The sequence below is a fragment of the Pinus tabuliformis genome, chromosome 8 (assembly GCF_031772625.1).
Source record: "Pinus tabuliformis cultivar Carrire ecotype Pingquan chromosome 8, CPIR1, whole genome shotgun sequence".
NCBI classification, from domain to species: Eukaryota; Viridiplantae; Streptophyta; class Pinopsida; order Pinales; family Pinaceae; genus Pinus; species Pinus tabuliformis.
In genome coordinates this window covers 670,675,712-670,698,958 of record NC_142294.1, presented here as the reverse complement: position 1 = coordinate 670,698,958, position 23,247 = coordinate 670,675,712, and the positions used below count along the sequence as shown (strand labels likewise).

The 23,247-nt window shown below is 34.2% G+C and overlaps 1 pseudogene; it reads left to right on the top strand.

Annotated features, from left to right (window-relative positions):
• Positions 1–21,278, top strand: part of LOC149237353 (pentatricopeptide repeat-containing protein At5g15010, mitochondrial-like) — a 32,460-nt pseudogene extending 11,182 nt beyond the window's left edge.
• The last annotated feature ends 1,969 nt before the right edge of the window (positions 21,279–23,247 follow it).

Sequence of the window (23,247 nt, the reverse complement as noted above, 5' to 3'; positions counted from 1 at the left end):
TTTTCCCACATTGGGTTTCCACCTTAAATCCTGGTGTTCATGTATTTTCCTTATGTGTGATGGTTTATTTTTTTCTTACTGCACATGGTTTCTATATATTTCAATGTTTAATGAAGTACTTATGCATTGGATCAAAATAAACCAAAGATTAATTGACTGCAAAGTAAGTTTACTGGATACACGCTAGTTGTCTTAAGAACAATCACGTACACACGTGGGTTCCCTTCTATAAAATCACGTACATAAATCAAGAAAATAAAGGAAAAGTTTATTGATTTGGAAATACTAACTCACCACCCACCCCCCCAGTATTTTTTCCAGCAATTATTAGTAGAGAAGGTCCTTTGGCAGAAGATTGATCACTTGAATGAGATCCATCAAGATGGTTAGTCATGAAGGAGTATTTTCTATCATACCTACTATATTTAATGGAACTAAATTTTTATTTTGGAAAGTTAGGACGAGAGCATACTTGCAGGAACTAGGAGCTAATGTATGGCAAATAGTTGAAAGTGGATATCAATTTCCAACCACCATTCCTTCAAACACTGTAGAAAATAAACAATAAGAAACCAATGCAAAGGTTATAAATTCCATCTTGGGAAGTCTGGCCAAGACCGAGTTTGTGAAGGTAGTGCACCTACACACAACAAAGGGAAGGTGGGATAATATTATCCAAAATTATGAAGGTGACAGCAAGGTAAAAAGTGGTAAACTTCAAACATTCAGATTTCATTATGAGACATTGAAAATGCATGATGATGAAAAAATTCCACCATTTTTTCTTTGAGTATATGAAATTGTGAATTCCATGAGAAATCTTGGTGAAAAAATAAAAGATGCCTCTATTATTGAAAATATTCTTAGATCTCTAACTCCAAAGTTTGAATCCAAACTGTCTTCTATTGAAAAAATGCAGGATCTGAAAAGTCTTACACTTGATCAGCTCCATGGAATATTGACAACATTTGAGATGAAGAAAGGTCACCCTTCAAATATGAGAGAAGAAACCTTCAAAACTACTACAAAAGGAAAAGTGAAGGAAGAATCGGGTTATGTATCAGAAGAGAAAGAAGCAAACTTTGTAAAGAAACACCAAGTGGGTACAGGAAGATTCAAAGATAAGCTTCCTTTCAAATGTTTTGCTTGTGGTAGAGTTGGTCATTATGCTACTAAGTGTCCCTATAAAGAAAATTAGGAGAAAGGAAAAGAATCTGCCAAAATAAATAGGAAGAGGTTTGAATACATGAGAATTTTTTATATACATGAAGATAGTGATGGTCTTTCAAATGGCGAAGAAGGTGAGTCTGATCAATATTGTCATTTACTTACATCATTTGAAGATGAGTGTGATGATAATTTCATTGATGACTTAGAATAAAATGATACATTTATTGAAAACTTTGATAGGAACAGATCATATGCAGTAGCAGTTATAAATGCCAACAAATATTCAAATCTAAGAGAAACCCGCTTTCTAGTGATCAAGAATGAAGAAGAAAAAGCATCATCAGGTATGGATTCTTGCTCAAGATGTGATCCGTTTTCTTGTCTATGCAACAATGATACTGATGATGACAATGAAACTATTGAGTTTGCACTTATGGGTAAAAGTGAAAGTAAGTCTCTTGAAGCAGTAGATCAAGGAAAGTTAGAATTAATGGACAATGTGGATGTGCCTATGCTAAGAAAAAATAATTATCAACAATGGAAGGTAAAGATGAAGCAAAATCCAATGAATCTTGATGTCTGGCATCTAGTGTGCAATGGTTACATCAAGTTTCCTCCATCAGACAAGGAACTGCAAAAGAATTGTAAGGCTTTGAGTAAAATCTTTTGTAACATGTCTGATTCAATATTGAATAAGGTTATGCATTATACTACTGCAAAGAAAGTGTGTGATCGATTACAAGAAATATATGAAGAAGTCTCAAAGGAATATATCACAGGAAATATTATATCTAACAATGTGTCCAATGTGACAAATAGAGTTTTTGATTTAAGAGAAGACAAGTTAGAAGAAATTGTTGATCTTAGAACAAAACTTGATCTTTCTTTGAAAAATATTGTTAATCTTAACAATAAGTTGCAAGCTTATGATAACAAGGATCATGCTGGTATGGTATCTAACCAATATTGTGAAGATATTGAAGCTGAGGTCATCTCTCTAAGAGCAGATCTTGAAAAATCAAATAAGTGGAATGAAGATCTACTTCAAGTTTTTGAAGAACAAGAAAATGGGTTGAAAGAAGAGATTATCCAATTGAAACAGCAATGGAGGAAGGAAGAAAGGTTGAAGAAATCATGAAGAAGCAGTATCTAGAAAAGGAAAATAAATATCAGGTTGAGGTAAATATCCTAAAAGGTAAATTAGAAGAAAAGGGTAAACGTTTGCGATTTCAAGATAGTACTAAGATTTTGGATAATATTCTTAGTAGTCAAAGGTCGCCTGCCATCAAATCTCGTCTTGGTTTTCATGAAACTGTTAAAGGTGATTCCAGCTCACAACCTGAGTCAAGGAATTCTAATGCAAGATATGAAATGCTCAAGAAGGAGATATGAAGTCAACCTCATCAACAACCAAGAAGATAAATTTTTCAAAGGAAATCATTTACTCCTAACTATAGAAGTTTTAATAGATTTTCTCGTCTGATTAATAATGTTGAGTGTTCTATATGTCATAATTTGAAACATGTTGCAGCCAGTTGCATAAGTAGAATGTTTCAAGCTAATAACTATTTCACAGAAAGATCATCATCTTCCAAGTACTTTAAGGGATATTGTTTTACTTGCAATATGTTTGGGCACAAAGCCATTAATTACAATAGAAGGAATATGAAGCATATAATATGTTATGCTTGTAACAAGTTTGGGCATGTAGCAAAATAATGCATTTACAAGTCTATGTATCACTACAAAAAACATGATAAGAAACTAGATAAGAACCTTGATATTAGAAAATATGAAAGAGGTGGATCCACCAATCAGCAAGAAAAAGAAGATCATATAAGGTGTGGTCTTGTTCTCTGCTCATACGAAGATGAATATGAATGATACATAGATAGTGGATGTTCTCATCACATGGCTGGGGATAAGAGTAAAATGGAGTCTCTCGGGAAGAACCATCATGGTAATGTTATTCTTGGAACTAATGTTTCAACAAAATTAAAGGTAAAGCCAAAATTAATAAAACTAGAACTAATGTAGTGTAATGTTAGTGTTACTCTTGGAACTAATGTTTGGAACTAATGTACAAGGTAAAGCCAAAATTAATCAAACTAGAGCAGCAAGAGATGCTTTAGTTCAAGGGCTAAAGAAGAATATTCTAAGTGTAGAGAAAATGGAAGACAAGGGAAATATAATTATGTTTACGTCAACCAAGTGTAATGTTATGAATGAGGTAACTAGAAAAGTCATAATAATAAGATATAGAAATCAAGAAAAATTATGTGTTTGAAGATCAAAATTCTCATAGATATGAGAAGGTTCAAACTTAAAGTAAAAGAAGATGGTGTCTATTGTAGTCTCTTATTCTTAAATGAATATTTCTAACATTGACTATAGAAGTGATGAGAGGTACTTGACCTCATGGAAATAGAAGATGGTTATCAAGTCCTCAGGATCAGTGATGTGTAATCTCAGGGGGAGTAATACATATTGATTCCCATGGTTGTTTTTTATTTTCTTGTTGCTTATACTACTAACAGTGTCTCTGGTGAAGTAACAGTAAACAGGTACAGACAAAACAAACTCAGGGGGAGCTGAAAGTGTGAAATTTCAGTATTTCACTTTCTGTACATGAATCTTATGAAGAAATGTCGCATGTATACACGAGTTCGGAACTAAAAATTCATGTATATTTTGGTTTGATGAAGAAACAGTGGGACAGATTCAGGAAAATGGTCTAATATGCTTTAGTCAATTATCAATTGGCTTTTATGTTCTAATGGTTGAAGGTTACAATATGTTGAAGTTATTTGAAAGTTCCTTTTGGTTTGTATAAGTTTTTTATGACTGGTTGACGAAGATCGTTTGATATCCTAACTGATATATGAAATTATATGATTAGATCTGAAAGTGAACAGTTGGCACAGGTTCAAGGGGAGCACTTGCTATGCTTCTAATAATGCATTGTTAGCATTATGTTTTCTTCATACATGATGATTCTTTGGTGATGTTGCTTATCTTGATGAAGTTCTTGAATGATGAACTTGTTGATTATGTATGCTTGAGTTGCATATTTCTTGATGAAGCGTTGTTGGTGTGATAATTCTTCTTATGAATAATTTGGGCCAAGAGAATGATGTTGTAAAGACATGGTCATATGCTACTGCTACATCTATTGAATGATACTTGGAAACATGGCATATTGAAGAATGATGCTACACTGTCCTATCTTATGATGATTCTCACTTATGATGTTGTGGTTGCATACCAGGTCACAAGTTGATGATATTGAAGCTACATTGTTCTATCTTACATATTGATGATGAGTTGCTGCTAACAGATGCTTATGGTGCAGATCATATATGGTGTATGATAGTTGTTGATGACTATCATGGTATTTTTGAGGTATTTGGTCTTGGTTATAAATGTCTTATCTATCATTTGATGTAAAGGTCATGTAAAGACCTATGATGTAATCATTGTAGAATTCAGTCATGTATGGACTATTGTGGTCAAGTCCTTCTGGATATGTGATGTAATTTGTAACCCCACTGTGTTTGGGAAGTTGATGTAATAATGATGTGAAATATGTAAACCCATTGTCATTGGGTCATTGATGTAAGCTTTAGTCCTTGATGATAGAACAAGTCATATGAGTCATAGAGTCATATACTTCATTGCACATTCGTTAGAAACTTCAGCATGTGTTCAAGGGGAGCATGATCAGTGTTCATATTCAATAGTTCAGATACATAAGTCTTCATTCAGAATTTGGTTAACCATTTTCCCTTGATGTCAAAGGGGGAGAGTAGCTGGGTGTTTCAAGAGTATCTTGGTTTGGTGCTTGGCTTGATGTGGTTTACATGTATTTACAGGTTGTGGTGGCCAAATGCCAAAGTGGTTGCCATCAAGTCCAAAGTGGGAGATGGTTGGAATTATGAATTATGCGTTGTCCTTGATGGAAACCTACCTCATGAATGACAACCTACTTGATGAGTTGGATCTTGATGGGAACCTAATTGTTGAAGATGTAAACATGACATAACAGAGTGTTTTACAGATGTGACAAAGTGTTTTGTCCAAGGAATAGTAGTTCCGAGGCAGAGGTATGATAAAGTTGAAAGTTCAAGAAGTATATGTAGGTTCTGTTAAGCAAAGCCACATACACACACAAGTCTAAAGAAGAAAAGACACATATAGTTTCCGCACCATGCTATTCTAAATACCAAGGGTCCTTACCGTGGTATTTCCTTGTGGTATTGAGCCCAATAACAAATGTTTAGATCCCATCTAAGAAACCCAGCAGCTGGAGTACGGTTTTTACCTGTGGTTTTGAAAAAATCAAAGCTATATAAGGTGATGAAGATCAAAGTGGTAACATGTGTGCAATGTGTGCAAGTGATGGAAATATTATGAATAGTTAGATCTGAAGCAAATATGCATGTTATGGGCTATTGATGTTTTGTTGGATCTAAAATAAATATGCACCTGGGAGTTTGATGATGGATCATATCCAATAGATCTAAGATGACAATCATGATTACTGGATGATTTGATTTGTGTTGATGGCATATTAACACATGATTTGTCTGTGTATGTCAAGATATCGATATGTCTGAAGTTCTATGTTATAGCAAATATTTGACTCTGAATTTGTAGATATATAAGCAATTTTTATAGCTGGCAAGGTGCATACACACGTAGATGTGTTTTTGGTAAGTCATGTACACGTAGGTTTGGTTTCTAAAAAATTCATACACATGTGGATATGCTTTGAAAAAAGCCCGTATAGAAAGTAGGGTTTAGATGAGAAGGATGTCTAATCAACTTAATCAGTCTTGATGTGTTTCTGTTGTTTGTCATTGAAGTCTTATTGATGATCTTTGCTTAAACAATGATGTTTTGATTATGGATTGATTGATTAAAGAATTTTGAGGTTACTTGCTAATTGTGATTGGAGACCAGGGAAAGCTCTGTGATTGGTTTAGAATCATGGATTGGATATGAGTATGATTCAGTGTTTGTTTCAGAATGGAAGTTGTTTAGTTTTTAGTTTTCAAAGGTTTAAGATCTATACGCGAGTATGATTCATGAAAGGTGCGTACACACATGGGTTTTCTACTGAAAGGTAGCGTACATATTTTGATAGATGCTTGATCAAGGTTTGTAGTAATAGAATCTGCTTTCTGTGATGCACAATATGTTGTTTGTATTTTAGTTACAGTGATTTGATTGTTCTGATTGGTAGAGTTTTTGGCTGAGTTTCAGTTGATTGTGTTCCAGTGATTGGTTGCTTCAGATTGGGCAGAGATTGAGTTACAAAGATAATTTTTAGTTTGATGATTGATATTGAGCTTAAATGTTGGTAGTGGGTCCAGTATGAAAAATTGATGAAACATGGCCTACAAGTTATGATTTGTTGTAGCAGGTGGATCCAGTATGAAAATTTATGAAATGTGGTCCTCAAAGTTGAGGGAGTTGGAGCCTCCTTCCAGTGGTAGATGGTAAGTAATATCATGGGGTTGGAGCTCCCTTCTAGTAGCAACTCGAGCATGAGCAAAGGTTGTAACCTTCTGTACATAGTATGTGTACTGCATATACGCTAGCTATCTTACGAGTAGTCGCATTCACACACTAATTCCCTTCTATAAAGTTGCGTATAGAAACCAAGAAATGAAATGAGAATTTTATTGATTTGGAAATACTGATTCACCCCGCCCCCCTCTCTCCACATTTTTCCCAACATCTGCACCGTGCATACAAATTCCATTAGACAACAAGCATGGAAATATAGCCATTTCATCTTATACAAATGAGCATAAAGATGATAAATTTCATAGACTACTAAGAATTTGTATCCACAAGTACATACCCATATAGATGGGTATGATATCCACCTTGAAGTGAGATAACTAAAATTATGTTATCATAAATTTGAAGTGTAATTAGAGATTGCATTTGACGGGAAAAATACCCATCACAAGCCATTTTACTTGTATTTGACATTCAAAAAATTTGCATTACCGTCTTGCTTGTTGTTTTATGAAATTTACAAAAGGTATTTTCGACGGCTTATTATTTTCTAAAAACTTTATTAATACTCTATATCAAGTTGTGTTTCATTTGAGTTGAGGCCTTTCACCGTATTAGGTTTGGAAACTATTCTAGATGACATCTTGCCAAGAATGACAAACTACATGTGGCGATGTATTCATGCCACGTAAGCCTCCATGTACTTTTGAATTCTTGCAAGCCAGTTGGACAATCGCGCTGAAGGGTCTGTCACACTCATTTATGTCCAAAGCATGGAGTAACACTGGGAGGAGTAGGAGGACATTAATGTTACCTCTCCTCGTGCCTCTCTCGTGACAATCATCATATTTTATGAACATAGAAATATATTTTTGCCTTGTGTTCCATTTTTTTGTGATGCACATAACAACTTGGCAATATTACAGTGGTTAAATTGTGCATATTTTCACGCTTCCCTGCAATTCCTGTGAAAAGTCTGCAATTGTGTTAGGTCCCCATAATACTAGTGATAACCCCATTACTATTATAGTTGTATCTCTTATTAATATTGTTGTGCCCCTATTGTCCCCATATTGTTATTACTGTGCCCCATAGAATCCCTCTATTGTTATTTTGGTGGCTTTATATTATTATTGTTAGGTCGGCTGGGTTATATTGTGACTCCTTAGACCCCTATATAGAGAAAGGAGGTTTTGTCATTTGAATCATCAAGGAATCATTCATTTGTGTAATGTAAAGGAGGTTGCCCCCTCGAAGAGGCTGAATTCTAAGGGGTTGATCTATATTTTCTATCTTTTTGTGAGCTGGTTTCATAACATTTGGTATCAGAGCTTTGGATTCTAGGGTTTCGCTGCTCCAAATAGGTCATCGTGGCATTTTCGCTATAAATTTTTTCTTTGACGTTTCAGAAGCTAAAAAAAAACCCATTTGAGAAGAAATTGTGCTGAACCTCAGGTCCGAATTTTAGAGCTTCTCGCACTATATTTGTGGAGATATGATTTGAGGAAGTTGGTCTTTTTGCAGACTCCTGAATTACATTCCAAACAGGTGACCTGGGGAAAATCGTCATAACTTTCTCTCTGAGCATCGGATTGAAATTTCGTAAGAAGGTACAGAAAGAGGACAGACTGTAGTTTTTTTTATATATTTTTTAGAGCCAAAGGTCGAAACAGTGACTTGTGGAACGCCATACAAGTTCACTCTACTAAACTAGTCTATAATCAGGTCACTGTGGGAGATTTGGCATAACTCTTCATTGGAGAATCCAATTTGGATCATATTGGTGGCATTGGAAACAAGACATAGAGGGCTACCGCAGGTCGCAAATTTAGAACTGGATGATTCGAAATTGCAGAGATACATTAGATTCAATAGCAAGCTCCTACAAAGTGAAAAAAGGTGTGTAATTTTTTTCAAATTTTTTTAATAAGCTTGGTTTGAAAAAATAGTTTGAAGGAATTCAAAGGGCATAGTAAAGCATTATTATCGGTAATTGATGCCCCAAGGAAAGAAAATACAAACACCTAGTAAGCAACCTGAAAGCTCTAGCATGACTCATGAAGAGGAGGAAGAAATGCAACAAGATATATCAAAATTACGAGGCCAAGTCCAACAAGTGTCACTTGCACAAAAAGCAATAGAATCTAAGATGGATGGTTTAAAGAAAGATGTAGAAGCTAAGATGGATGGTTTAAAGAAAGATGTAGAAGCTAAGATGGATTGTTTGAATAAAGGCGTAGAAGCTAAGATGAATGACGTGGAAGCTAAGATGGACGATTTGAAGACAGGCATGGAAGATTTGAAGACAAATTTGACAAAGTTTCTACAAGAAATGATTACTAATGGTGAAAGGGTAGTAAAGAAAACTCATGATGAGAACAAAAGAAATGTTAATCATGATTTCATAGATTCTATGTTGGATTGAAGACCCACCATATTCCAAAAATCGATATGAGGAATTTTGATGGCAAGGATCTCGCAACATAGATATTACAGATGGAGCAATTTTTCGATCTCAATAATGTACAAAACACACAAAAGGTACATATTGCAACTTTATATTTGGAACCAAATCAGTTTGTATGGTATCGATGGCTTTGCTCTCGTAAACAAATTATCACTTGGGCAATTTTTACAGAAGAATTGACAACACATTATGAGGATACAAAAAGCAACACTTTTTTTAGCCAATTGATAAGTCTCAAACAAAAGGGTTCAATAATGGAGCACATTGAAGAGTTCCAAAAATTGAACATAAGGGTAAAAAAATATTCCAGAGGAGCATAGGATTGATGTGTTCATAGGGACTTTAAAGGATAATATCCAACATGATGTTCGCCTTTGGGAACCTGATTCATTAGAGAAGGCATTCAGGTTAGCAAGAAAAATGGAAAGCAAGATTATGGCAACCAAGAAGCATACCACTCACAACTATAAACATGGAAGTGTTGTTTCCCCTAGTCTTCCACAACCTATAAGGTTGACACCACAACAATTGGAAGAAAAAAGAGAAAAAGGGCTTTGTTACAATTGTGATAGAAAATACACTAAAGGTCATAAGTGTGCTGAGAAGAAATTATTCTACATAGATTGTGAAGAGGAAGAAGAAAAGGAGAAAGAAAGGTCAAAATAAGAGGATATACTCCAGGAACAAAGCCTAAATAAAGAAGAAATGAATCTCACCATATCTTGTAATGCATTGGCTGGAATTACCACTCCTCAAACCATCAAGATATAAGGACAAATCAAGAAGAAAAAGGTAATAGTGTTTAGTGATTCAGGTAGTACCCACATTTTTATTCATTGTAAGGTAGCAAAAGAATTGAATTGCTTCCTATATCTAGCACCAGAATGTCAAGTGGTGGTTGCAAATGGAGGAACGATAAATTTCTCTGGAAAGTGCCATAATATCAAGCTATCCATGGGAGAATATGTATTGACTAGCCTAATGCTTTCCATTCCAATGGGAGGTGCTGATGTTGTACTAGGAGTCCAATGGCTCCAATCCTTGGGTACAATATCTTTTAATTTTCAAGAACTTTTCATGAAATTTTCTACCAAAGGAAAGGAAGTTGAATTAAGGGGTATTGCAAGGAAACCAGGAAAGATAATCAGCTCTAACGGTATGAAAAAGCTTCTAAAAAAGGAACAAAGAGGTGTAATTGCACAATTATGTTCGCTAGATGTTTCCACATTGGAATCATCTATTTCTCCAGATCTCCAAAAAGTCTTGGACAATCATTCTAGGTTATTTGAGACTCCCAAAGGTCTCCCACCTATTCGTGATCATGATCATGCTATTCATATGATTCCAGGAAGTGTTCCTCCAAACATCAGGCCATACAGATATCCCTATGCCCAAAAGAGTGAAATTGAACGTATGGTTGCAGCTAGAGGTTGGTATAATTCAACCTAGTCAAAGTTCTTTCTCTGGTCCAGTAGTATCGGTGCACAAGAAGGATGGATCATGGTGCATGTGTCCAGATTATAGAGAGCACAACAAGCTCACTATTAAATACAAGTTTCCCATTCCTGTCATTGATGAATTATTGGATGAATTGCATGGATCAATTTACTTCACCAAGTTGGATCTTCATTTACGATATCATCAAATCAAAATGAAGAGTGAAGACATTCCGAAAACAGCATTTAGAACTCGTGAGGGTCATTATGAATTTTTGGTCATGCCTTTTGGCCTTTCTAATGCACCTTCTACATCTAAAGGTTTGATGAATTCCATTTTCAAACCCTTCCTTAGAAAATTTGTGTTAGTATTTTTTGATGATATACTAATCTACAGCAAGTCTTGGAAGGATCATGTTGAACATGTTGACAGGGTGCTACAACTATTGGAGGAGAAACAATTATATGCAAAAGATCCAAATGTTTCTTTGGAGTACAAGAGGTGGAATATTTGGGTCATATTGTATCTCATGAAGGAGTTAAGGTAGACCCTAGCAAAATTAAAGCCATTAAGGAATGGAAAATCCCCACATCCATAAAGCATATGCGAGGATTTGTCGGGTTGACAGGTTATTATTGCAAGTTTGTTAAGAATTATGGGAGAATAGCAACACCTCTAACAACATATTGAAGAAAGATGCATTTTCATGGAATCTAGAAGCAGCAAAGGCCTTCGAACATCTTAGAGACGCAATGTGCCAAGCACCGGTCTTAGCTACACTAAACTTCACAAAAACCTTTATTGTGGAATGTGATGCTTCAGGAAATGGAATTGGTGCTCTTTGATGCAAGATGAAAGACCCATTGCTTTTGAAAGTCGTCGAATCAAGGGAAAGTTTTTACACAAAGCTATTTATGAGAAGGAAATGTTGGCAATACTACATACACTTCAAGGTAAAAACGGATCATGATAGCCTTAAATACTTTTTAGAACAAAGATTATCCTCTGAAGAGCAACAAAATTGGGTCACAAAGATGTTGGGTTATGACTTTGAAATCATCTACAAAAAAGGGAAGAAAAATGTGGTGGCCGATGCACTCTCAAGAAAGCATGAGGATGTGGAAGCATTGTTGTGCACCATTTCTATTATCCAACCAGATTGGATAAACGAAACAAGGGAGGAATAGAAGAATCATGAAGAAGTGTGGGCACTTATTCGAAAGTTACAACAAGATTCTCGTACATCTGATACATTTAGATGGAAAATGATTAATTATGGCACAAAGATTGCTTATACCTCTATAAGAATTCCCAACTCAAACAAAATATTCTTATGGAATTGCACACTTCTCCCTTAGGAGGGCACTCAGGATTTTTAAAAACATACCACAGGGTTAAGAAGGAATTTTTTTGGGATGACCTTAAATCGGATATTCAAACGTTTGTGGCGGAATATTTGGTTTGCCAACAAAATAATGTTGAAACAATTAATACCTCGGGTCTATTACAGCCTTTATCCATTCCAAGCCAACGTTGGGAGGAGGTTTCAATGGATTTTATTACAGGTTTACCCAAGTCTGAGGGAAAGAGTGTCATCATGGTGGTAGTTGACAGACTCACGAAGAATGCACACTTTTGTGCATTATCACATCCATTTAAATCCAGTACAGTTTCTACTGCATTTATGAAAAAAATTCAAAAGCTACATGGAAATCCAAAGATTATTGTAAATGACAGAGATACGATATTCACCAAAAATTTTTGGACATAATTATTTTCTTGTCTTGTTACTTAGTTAGTTCATAGCTCATCTTATCATCCTCAATCTGATGGGCAAACTGAGATAGTACACAAATGTTTGGAAGGATATCTTCATTGCTTTGTATCTGATAAACAAACACAATGGGTCAAATGGTTGCCTCTGGCTAAATGGTGTTATAACACTTCCTTCCATACAGCGACAAAAATGACCTCATTTATGGCACTTTATGGATATCAGCCACTATCCATCACATCATATTTAAGAGAAAATTCTAAGGTTCAAGAAGTTGAACATCACATCGAACATCAACAACAAGTCCTCCAACTCTTAAAGGATAACCTCGTGTTGGCACAAAATAGAATGAAACAATAGGCAAATCAGCATCGCAGTGAAAGAAGTTTTGATGTAGGTGATTGGGTATTCCTATGGCTACAACCATATAAACAAATGTCCCTCAAGCAAGCTAAGAAGGATAATAAATTATCATCAAAAGTATTATGGTCCGTACAAGGTGTTGCAAAAGATTGGTACTATGGCATACAAATTGGAGCTTCTTGTAGCTTCTCGAGTGCACCCAGTTTTCCATGTTTCATGTTTAAAGAAGGTTATAGGCGACAAGCTCCCAGTTCAAACAATATTGCCAGAACTTGACGAGGAAGGAAAAAATATATTGGAACCAGAAGCAGTGACAGAAACAAGAACTCGACAGCTATGAAATCGATCAATTTCGGAGTATCTCATCAAGTGGAAGAACTTATCCACTGAAGATTCCACATGGGAGGATGAGAATTTTATACATAAGCATCCAGAACTACTCAAGCGTTGAGGACAACACTTTTTTGAAGGAGGAGGGCATGTTAGGTCCCTATAATGCTAGTGATTACCCCATTACTATTATAGTTGTATCCCTTATTAATATTTTTGTGCCCCTATTGTCCCCATATTGTTATTACTGTGCCCCATAGAATCCCTCTATTGTTATTTTTGTGGCTTTATATTATTATTGTGCGGTCGACTGGGTTATATTGTGACTCCTTAGACTCCTACATATATAAAGGAGGTTTTTTCATTTGAATCATCAAGGAGTCATTCATTTGTGTAATGTAAAGGAGGTTGCCCCCTCGAAGAGGCTGAATTCTAAGGCGTTGATCTATCTTTTCTATCATTTTGTGAGCTGGTTTCATAACAAATTGTATCTTGCGGTGGGATTGTAATGTGCATAGACAAGAAGGAATCTTATTTTTTCTAAAATTAGTTGAAGTGAAACCATGATACCTATTTTCCCTTGTCATGTAAGTCCCGCCGGTGAACATCCCAAGGATTCAAAAAATCGGCTAACATTTGTTATTCTTTTAGTAATTTGTTTTTATCTATGTCTTCATAGTGCAAGCTAGAAACCTTGGCACGTGGTGAGTGTTGGAGTGGGTTATTATGGATGCACGACATGCTTGCTATTTGAATGAATCACTATTAACGTGTTGAAGGGAGAAACAAGTGAATACAAGCAATTAAAGTACAGGGATTTACATTTTCAACTAAAGCATAAAATAAAAGAACCTCAATGATGGGAATGGATGAAGAAAAGAAAAAAAGGAAACCCATGGAGGATCATATTGTCATCAAGAATAGGGAGAGGGAGTTGAGCACAAAGACAAAAGAAGCAACAACAAAGGAAAAATTTGTTCCACATGCTTCCAATTTTGGAGGACCTCCAGGAGGAGCCACATGTGGAGGAACCTCTTATGATTAAGAATATGAAGAGGGGGTTGAGAATAGAAACAAAAGAAGAAAAAATGGAAGAAAAATTTCCATAGGATTCTAATGAATGGGATCTCTAGGAGGAGGAAAAAAATATTATGCCAACAAATATTTATGTGATTGCAAGAAGGTAAATATCTCTTCTTTGTCATGTGTTTTGTGTTTTGATTCAGTTTCTTATTTATCTTCTACCAATTATGCATATGTGAAGAATATTTTCATTAGTAAGCAGTAGTTTAACTTACATAATGGTTGATTTTCCTGCTAGTCTTTCCTGGTCATCCTTCTCAAAAATAATTGCAACTTTCTACTAATTATGCCTTTAAGAATATTTTGATTTCTATGGGGACTGCCACAGTATTTTCTCCTAGTAATGTTGGTTGCAATTGGTTGCGGGAAAAGTGTGTTTTCTTGGCCTTCCCCTCCATGATGTGTTCTTTGGCTGCATGTTTATAAAATAATAATTTAATTTGATCTTTTATCGTGTTTGAAGTCCCTCCTACTACTATAAAATCTCCTCTTTTGAGAATTTTGTCACTGAATTCCAAATATGTTGTCGAATTTTCTTGGATTTCTCTCAGGGACTTGCTTTGTGTTGTTTTGTTGAATTTTATGTCATTTTGCTGAGAAAAGGTATTAATTGGGATTAATGCATAAGGGTTTTTCTAGATTTTAATATCATATCAAAAGAGTACTCACTCTAAATTTCATGAATAAACTTTGGCTATAAATACTATGCATCAATACTTTTGGTTGGGTAGTAGCATAAAAAACTCGATTTCATTGTCATTATGTGAATTAATATTAATACTGACTTGTAATATGAACCGATTATGTTCCATTGACATTATATGGGTTAATTTTTAGTATAATGCTTTGATATTAATATGTCATTGTCAAGCAAGCTAGAAAACATTTATATTCACGTACGTGAATTCATTGGGTTAAGAAAAGCAAAGATGTTGGTGGAAATGAAAAGAGATAGGGATTTGATGATGTACAAAATGCAGGATCCATAATTATGAATTGAGATCACCATTAAAATTTATAATAAACATTTGTATTAATTGAAAATTGTACAAACCAACGTAGGTCACAAGTAAATTAGGCTGAAATTTGTCAAGTAGCATTTCTCTTGTTGCCATATTAACCCATCCATAGTTCCATTGCTAACACTAATGAGTCAATTAGCATTTCATTGTTATTAAGCCATCCATACTAGGTAACATTACCTTTACTTTTCTCCCTCTAAGAATTTAGTTAGCTATACAATATAGGTCTCCATGTCCAAGCCCTTGATAAACTTAAGAAATATGAAAATGCATTATGGTTAGTTTGTGGGATTTAAAATTTTGTAAAAGATTAACAAAATAAAATACAATCTAGTGTTTAGTAAGAAATAATTATTTTACAAAATTCTTCAGGTGTAGTAGAATAGAGGATGATAGAATAAAAGAGGATAAGATATATCGTTAAGGTATTTTTAATATATATTATTGATTTAAAATTTCATGGATAAAGTATTATATATAGAGAGGGGATGATGGTTTAATATATATTTAGATGATTACTAACTAATTCAAATTAAATATATTTTTATTATATTTTAATTTTAATTTATTTTTATTAAATTTTAATTTTATATAATATATTTATTAAAAGGATGAAAAATAATTAATAATTATGTTAAATAAAATTGTTTTATTGTTGAATTTTATATAATATATTATAGAAATTAATATATATTAATATTAAATTTAGGAGACATTACAGCTTCTAAGGTGTATTCATCTTTATTAGTATAAAAATATTTTTGTTCAATTTTTAAATATATGTTTTTATTTAAATTTAAAAATGTTATATATGATAATTTTGAGCGTTTGTTCACAAACTTGTTCAATACTAAATTGTAAAACATATCTTTTTTATTAATGCACATTTTAATATGAATTTAAGAATATCATATATTATAATCTTGAGCAAATTTTGCACTCATGAAATTAATTTTTCGGTCAAGGACATTTGATTTCAGATTCCTCAAATTTTATTGTGAGTGTTCCATGAAATTTGAAACCAAGATTCAAAATTTAGTAAGTCATTTTTATGTTATGGGCATTTTGTTTTTTTCATTATAATAAATATGTGAAATTTTTTTAACATAAAGGTATTTTTTTAATAAAGTCTTTATTGGTAAAGGGTTAATTTATTAGTAGAACATCACTCTTAAATGGAAAAATTTTAAACATAACATTACTTGATAGAAAGCATAAAGACCCAAAACTTAGGAAAAAAAAAAATCACCTCATGAGTAGTTGATGGTGCTAAAACAATAAAGATATTCCATGCCATCAATAAGTTCAAACTTGCTACAAACTATGATGATTTTCTTTTCCTTTTACATGCAATCTACATAAACATGATGGTGGAAGATGGAAAGGAGTTAATTCATTTTAACAAGAAGTGTTATACACTGGAAACATACAGATTCAATGTTATCCTTTATGGTTGGTGTGACATTTTTGTTAACGTGTGTCCTATTAAGAGTCTACGCGAAGAAAGGTCGATGCTAAGATGAAGAAGAAAGTTTTTAATCCAAATATTAAGGTCTATAATGTTGTAGATTATGATTTTTTTAAAAGAAGGATGTATCAAATAAGCATTAAACCTCCTTAAGGTCTATAATGTTGTAATTTATCTTTTTTTTAAAAGAAGGATGTAATAAATAAGCATTAAACCTCCTTAACAAGATTCAAGAAATGGGTTTCCATTCAAATGTCGTTACATACACATGTATTATTTATCTCCTTTGTGGGACATGGAACCCAAAAGAGGCTTACAAGAATCTGGACGAGATTATGGAGGGATTTGTGCCAGCTATCGAAATCTATCATGCATTCTTTAGATTTGTTGAAAATGACGGTGCAATTTGTAAAATTATTGATAAAATGTATAAAATTTGTTGTGCCCTTAGTGTGGAAAATTACATTATGTCAATTCGAAGGTGTTGTAGTCGGAGAGATTATGAGAGTGCGTTTTAGATGTGGAATGATATGGAGAAGCATTTCTTTAGTGACGATTCTAGTTTTCGTTACCTTTTGTTGAATGGGTTCCTTGCAAAGTTGAAATTTTATGGGGAAAACGTCAGTCACAGGTATTTTTACCTATATTTGACATCTAAAACATTTGCATAACCATCTTGCCTATGTGTTTTGAAATTTACAAAACATATCTTTGCCGGTTTGTTATTTTCCGAAAATGTTATTAACACTCTATATCACTCTATATGAAGTCATATTTCATTTGAGCTGAGGCATGTCACCGTATTACGTTTGTAAACTATTCTAGATGACAGCCTGCCAAGAATGACAAACTACATGTGAGGAAGTCCTGGTGCCACATAAACCTCCATGAAATTTTGAATTCCTGCAAGCCCGTTGGACAATCACGCCGAAGGGTTTGCAACACTCATTTATGTCCAAAGCATGGAGTAACACTGCAAGGAGTAGGGGGACATTAATACTAGCTCTCCTCGCACCCATATCATGACAATCACCATATTTTCTGAACATGAAAAGATCTTTCTTCGTTGTATTCCGTTTTTGTGGGATGCACATCACAACTTTGGATTCTTACAGTGCTGAAATTGTGCATATTTTCACCCTTCCCAATAATTCCCGTGAAAACTCTGAAATTTTATCTGGCGGTAGGATTGCAATGTGCATAGACAAGAAGGAATCCAGTTTTTTCTAAAATTGGAAATTAAATAGCGTCGACGTGAAACCCTGATCACTACTTTCCTTTGTCATGCAAGTCCTGACAGTTAACGTCCCAAGAATTCATCAAATTGACTGGCATTTGTTATTCTTTTAGTAAATTGTTTTTATCTATGTCTTCACAGTGTAAGCGGGAAAGCTTGGCACAGGGTGAGTGTTGGATGGCCATTTTTAAGTAGATTGTAGATTTCCCGAATATTTGGGAAGTCGATTGTAGATTCCCTGAATATTCTGGAATCCGATGGACATGGCTCCGGTCAATTTTTTTGACGGCACCATGTCTATCGGATTCCGAATATTAAGAGAATCTGCATTCGACTTAAGCAGCTCACCGTTGTTGGAATGGGTTATTATGGATGCACGACGGGCTTGTTATATGAATGAATCATTATTAATGTGTTAAATGGAGAAACGAGTGAATACAGAACATTGGAGTACAAGGATTTACAATTTCTATTAAAGCATAACAACACAAAACCTCAATGATGGGAATGGAGGAAGAAGAGAGGATGGAAACCTGTGGAGGATCATATTGTCATCAAGAAGAGGAAGAGGGAGAAAAGCATAGAGATAAACGAAGCAACAGTAGAGGAAAAATTTGTTCTAGAAGCTTCCAATGAGGAGGAGGAGCCACATGTCGAGGATACTTTTATGATTAAGAACACGAAGAGGGAGTTGAGAATAGAAACAGAAGCAACAACAATGGAAGAAACTTTTCCATAGGCTTCTAATGAGTAGGATCTCTGGGAGGAGGAAAAACAACTTCTGCCAAGAAATCTTTATGTGATTGTGAGAACGTAAATATCTCCTCTTTGTCCTGTGTTTTGTGTTCACAATTAGTTTATTACTTATTCTTCTACCAATTATGTATATGTGAAGAATATTTGGATTTTTAAGCAGCAGTCCAGGTTAAATAATGGTTGATTTTGATGCTATTTTTTCATGGTAATCCTTCTCATAAATAACTGCAACTTTATATTAATTATGTCTTTGAGAATATTTTGATTTCTATGGGGACTTCCATAGTAGTTTCTCCTACTGATTTTGGTTGGAATTGGTTGCGGGATAAGCGCTCTTGCTTGGCCTTCCCCACCCTGATGTGTTGTCTGGTGCACGTTTGTAAAACAATAATTTGATATGCCTCTTTTATGGTGCTTTGAATCCCTCCTACTGCTATAAAATCTCCTGTTTGAGAATTTTGTTATTGAATGCCACGTATGCTATCGAATTTGGTTGAATTTCTCTCAGGGGCTTGCTTTGTGATGTTTTGTTGAGTGAAGGTATCAATTAAGATTGATACAAAAGGGTTTTTGTAATTTTTAATATCATATCAGAAGAGTACTTACTCTAAATTTCAGCAATAAACTTTGGCTATAAATACTCCGCATGAATACTTTGGGTTTTTGGTTTGGTGGTAGTGTTAAAAACTCAGTTTCGTTGCCATTATGCAAATTAGTATGAGTGTAGGTGTTTGATATTAATGTTAACCTGTAATATCAACCGAGTCCGTTTCATTCACGTTATATGAGTTAATTTTTAGTGTAATTCTTCGATATTAATACTTCACTGTCAAGCAAGCTGGCAAACATTTATATCTCACGTGCCTGAATTCATTGGGTTAAGAAAGGCTATATCTTCTTCACTTGACCCTTCTTGTAACCTCTTCATGATGAAAATGCTGTTCTCTTGGATGTCTACATGGGTAGATTACCCAACACGCAGCCAACCTTCATAGAAAAGAGGCCACGGAACACTTCGCGAAGCATCCCGTTGCGTTGAGGTTAACATTATGATTCGTCTGGGCTGTTAGTGGAAATTCAAAGAGATAGGGATGGGATGTAGTACAAAATGTAGGATCCATCATTATCAATTGAGACCACCATTAAAATTTATAATAAACAATTGTATAAATTGAAAATTGTACAAACCATCGTATGCCACTAGTAATTTGTCGATTCGGATTTGTCCCATTGCCATATCCCATCCCTACTTCCCTTGCTAACGCTAGTAAGTCAATTGGCATTTCGGGGTTATTAAGCCATCCATACTAGGTAAGATTACCTTTACGTTTTTCCTTCTAAGAAGTTAGTTAGCTATTGAATATCGGTCTCAGTGTCCAAGTCCATGATCAACTAAAAGTATGAATGGGAGTTGAAATTTTGTATTATATTGATAAAATAAAATACAATTTAGTGTTTAGTAAGAAAAAAATATTCATAAGTAATACAATATAGGATGATAGAATAAAAGAAAATAAGGTATATTGTTAGGTTTTTTTCTAATATAAAGAATATTGATTTAAAATTTTATGGATAAAATAGTATATATAGAGAGGGGATCGATGGTTTAATATAACTTTAAATGATTATTAAGTAATTCAAATTAAATTTATTTTTATTAAATTTTAATTTTATATAATATATTTTATAAAAGGATAAAGAGTAATTTTATATAATATATTTTATAAAGGGATAAAAATAATTAATAATTATTTTAAATAAAATTGTTTTGATGTTGAATTTTATAAGATATATTATAGAAATTAATATATACTAATATTAAATTTAGGAGACATTACGATCTCTAAGGAGTATTCATTTTTATTGGTATAGAAATATTCTCTTTCAATTTTTTAATATATGTTTTTATTTAAATTTAAAAATGTTATATATCATAATTTTGGGTGTTTTTTCACCAACTTGTTCAATTTAATTGTAAAACATATCTTTTTTTTAATGCATCATTTTAATATAAATTTAAGGATGACATATATTAGAGTATTGAGCAAATATTTTTTCACCAATTTGTGCAGTAGATCTTATCATATTTTTCATCTCCTCCATTTGGTAGGGTCCTTAAATGTGTGAGAGGTCAATTTGAATCCATGAAATTAACTATTTTGTCAACCACATTTAATTTCAGGTTCCCCAAATTTTATTGTGAGTGTTCCATGCAGTTTCAAACCAAGATTCAAAATTTAATAAGTCATTTTTTTGTTATGATCATTTCTCTTTTTTTAATATAATAAATATGTGAAATTTTTTAACATGACTATGTTATTGAAGGATAATATTTTAATAAAACCTTTATTGGTAAAGGGTAAATTTGTTGTTAGAAAATCACTTTTGAAGGGAAAAATTTTAAACATAAAGTTACTAACCAAAAAAAAAGCTTGCAAATGTTATCAAGAAATAAAGGCCAATGGATTTTCTCTAGATCCAAAAATAAATAATGTATTTGAATCTTGGACCTCGGACGAAAATATCTCCCTCTCTAGCAATAGTGGAAACCAATTGAAAAGAAATTAGATAAACAAAGAACGAAATTTACTACTACAATCCATAGAACGGGTAGTGGCATTGCCACAAAATCTAAGAAGTGAACATTATATACTAGATGCAACTTTAATTTTCAGCTACTGCAAATAAATGATCAACCACTTGATAAAGAGAAAGAAATAAAGATCAGATCTCTAGAGAAAAGTGAGAAGTGAGGATCAATGTCCACCTTTCTGTAAAATGTAATTATAAATAATTAACCACTTGATAAAGAGAGAGAAATAAATATGAGATCTATAAAAAGAAGTGAGAAGTTAGGATCAATGTCCACCTTTCTGTAAAATATAGTTATACCTCATGCATATACCATAATAAGGCAGGCTAAACAGTTCGGGCAGGCTAAACAGTTCGGTAAGCACAATGATCCCAATATTCCATTCCAACCTCTACAAACACATTTGCTTTCATTATTTTTTGAATATTTAATTCAATATCTAATACCAAAGCTTAAATAAAAAACTTGCACGTATTGTGGCCCCAAACATATCTGCACCCTTCAAACAAATTACATGAGAGAACAAACATGAAAATATACCTATTTTATCTCATACACATGAGCATAAAGATGACAAAAGTCACAGACTACTGAGAATTTGAATCCATAAGCACATACCCATCTAAATGGATATGATATCCACCTTGAAGTGAAATAACTATCACTATGTTATCATAACTTTGAAGTGTAATCAGAGCTGGAATTTGACGGGAAAAATCCCCATAGTTTGTGGGAAAAATTCCAATCACAAACCATTTAACCTGTATTTGACATTCAAAAAATTTGCATAATGTCTTGCTTTATGTCTTATGAAATTTACAAAACGTGTTTTCGATGAAATATTATTTCCGAAAACTTTATTACTACTCTATATCAAGTTGTGTTTCATTTCAGCGGAGGCCTGTCCCCATATTACCTGTGGAAGCTATTCTAGGTGACAGCTTGCCAAGAATGACAAACTACATGTGAGGAAGTATTGCTGCCACGTAAGCCTCCATGTACTTTTGACTGCTTGCAAGCCAGTTGGACAATCGCGCCAAAGGGTCTGTCACACTCATTTATGTCCAAAGCATTGAGTAACACTGCAAGGAGTATGAGGACATTAATGCTACCTCTCCTTGCGCCTTTCACATGACAGTCACCATATTTTCTTAACATAGAAAGATATTTCTGCCTTCTGTTCCATTTTTTTGGGATGCAGATCACAACTTCACAATATTACAATCGTGAAATTGTGCATATTTTCACGCTTCCCCGCAATTCCCGTGAAAACTCAGCAATTTTATCTGGCGGTGAGGTTGCAATGTGCATACACAAGAAGGAATCCATTTTTTTCTGAAGTTAGAAATGAAAGAGTGTGAACGTGAAAAACTGATCCCTATTTTCCCTTGTCGTGGAAGGCCTGACGGTGAACATTCAAAGGATTCAGCAAATCGACTGGCATTTGTTATTCTTTTAGTAATTTGTTTTTATCAATGTCTTCACAGTGGAAGCTGGAAAACGTGGCACGTGGTGAGTGTTGGAGTGGGTTATTATGGATGCACGACAGGCTTGTTATCTGAATGATTCACTATTAATGTGTTGAAGGGAGAAATGAGCGAATACACTTCTCTTCTGCATGTGCACGTCCAGAAAGGAAGTTTTACATTTAAATGCGCGAATGTGGTGTGAAATGCGTATTGTGAGTGTGAGCAATCGATTCTGTTCTCCACGTCCAGCTGTGTTCTGCTCGTTGTCCTTGACAAAAATATGGATGGATTTTCACAATAAGAAATGAATTGGTACCACAATGCGATGAGCCGAGCAAAGACAGAGACACAGAGGATAGGAATGTAATGGTGAGTGAGTGAGAGAGTCACATATATCCCACACGCGCCAGGGGCGCAGAAACCAAAGCGTTGATAACGGTGGGCGTGAGGTGTAACAGGATGTGTGGGTGCGTCCTGGTCCAAGTAGAGAGTTGGTACATGGCCCCCTGTCGAAGGGCAGGGTCCGGGAGCTTCTTCCGGGAAGTGTCA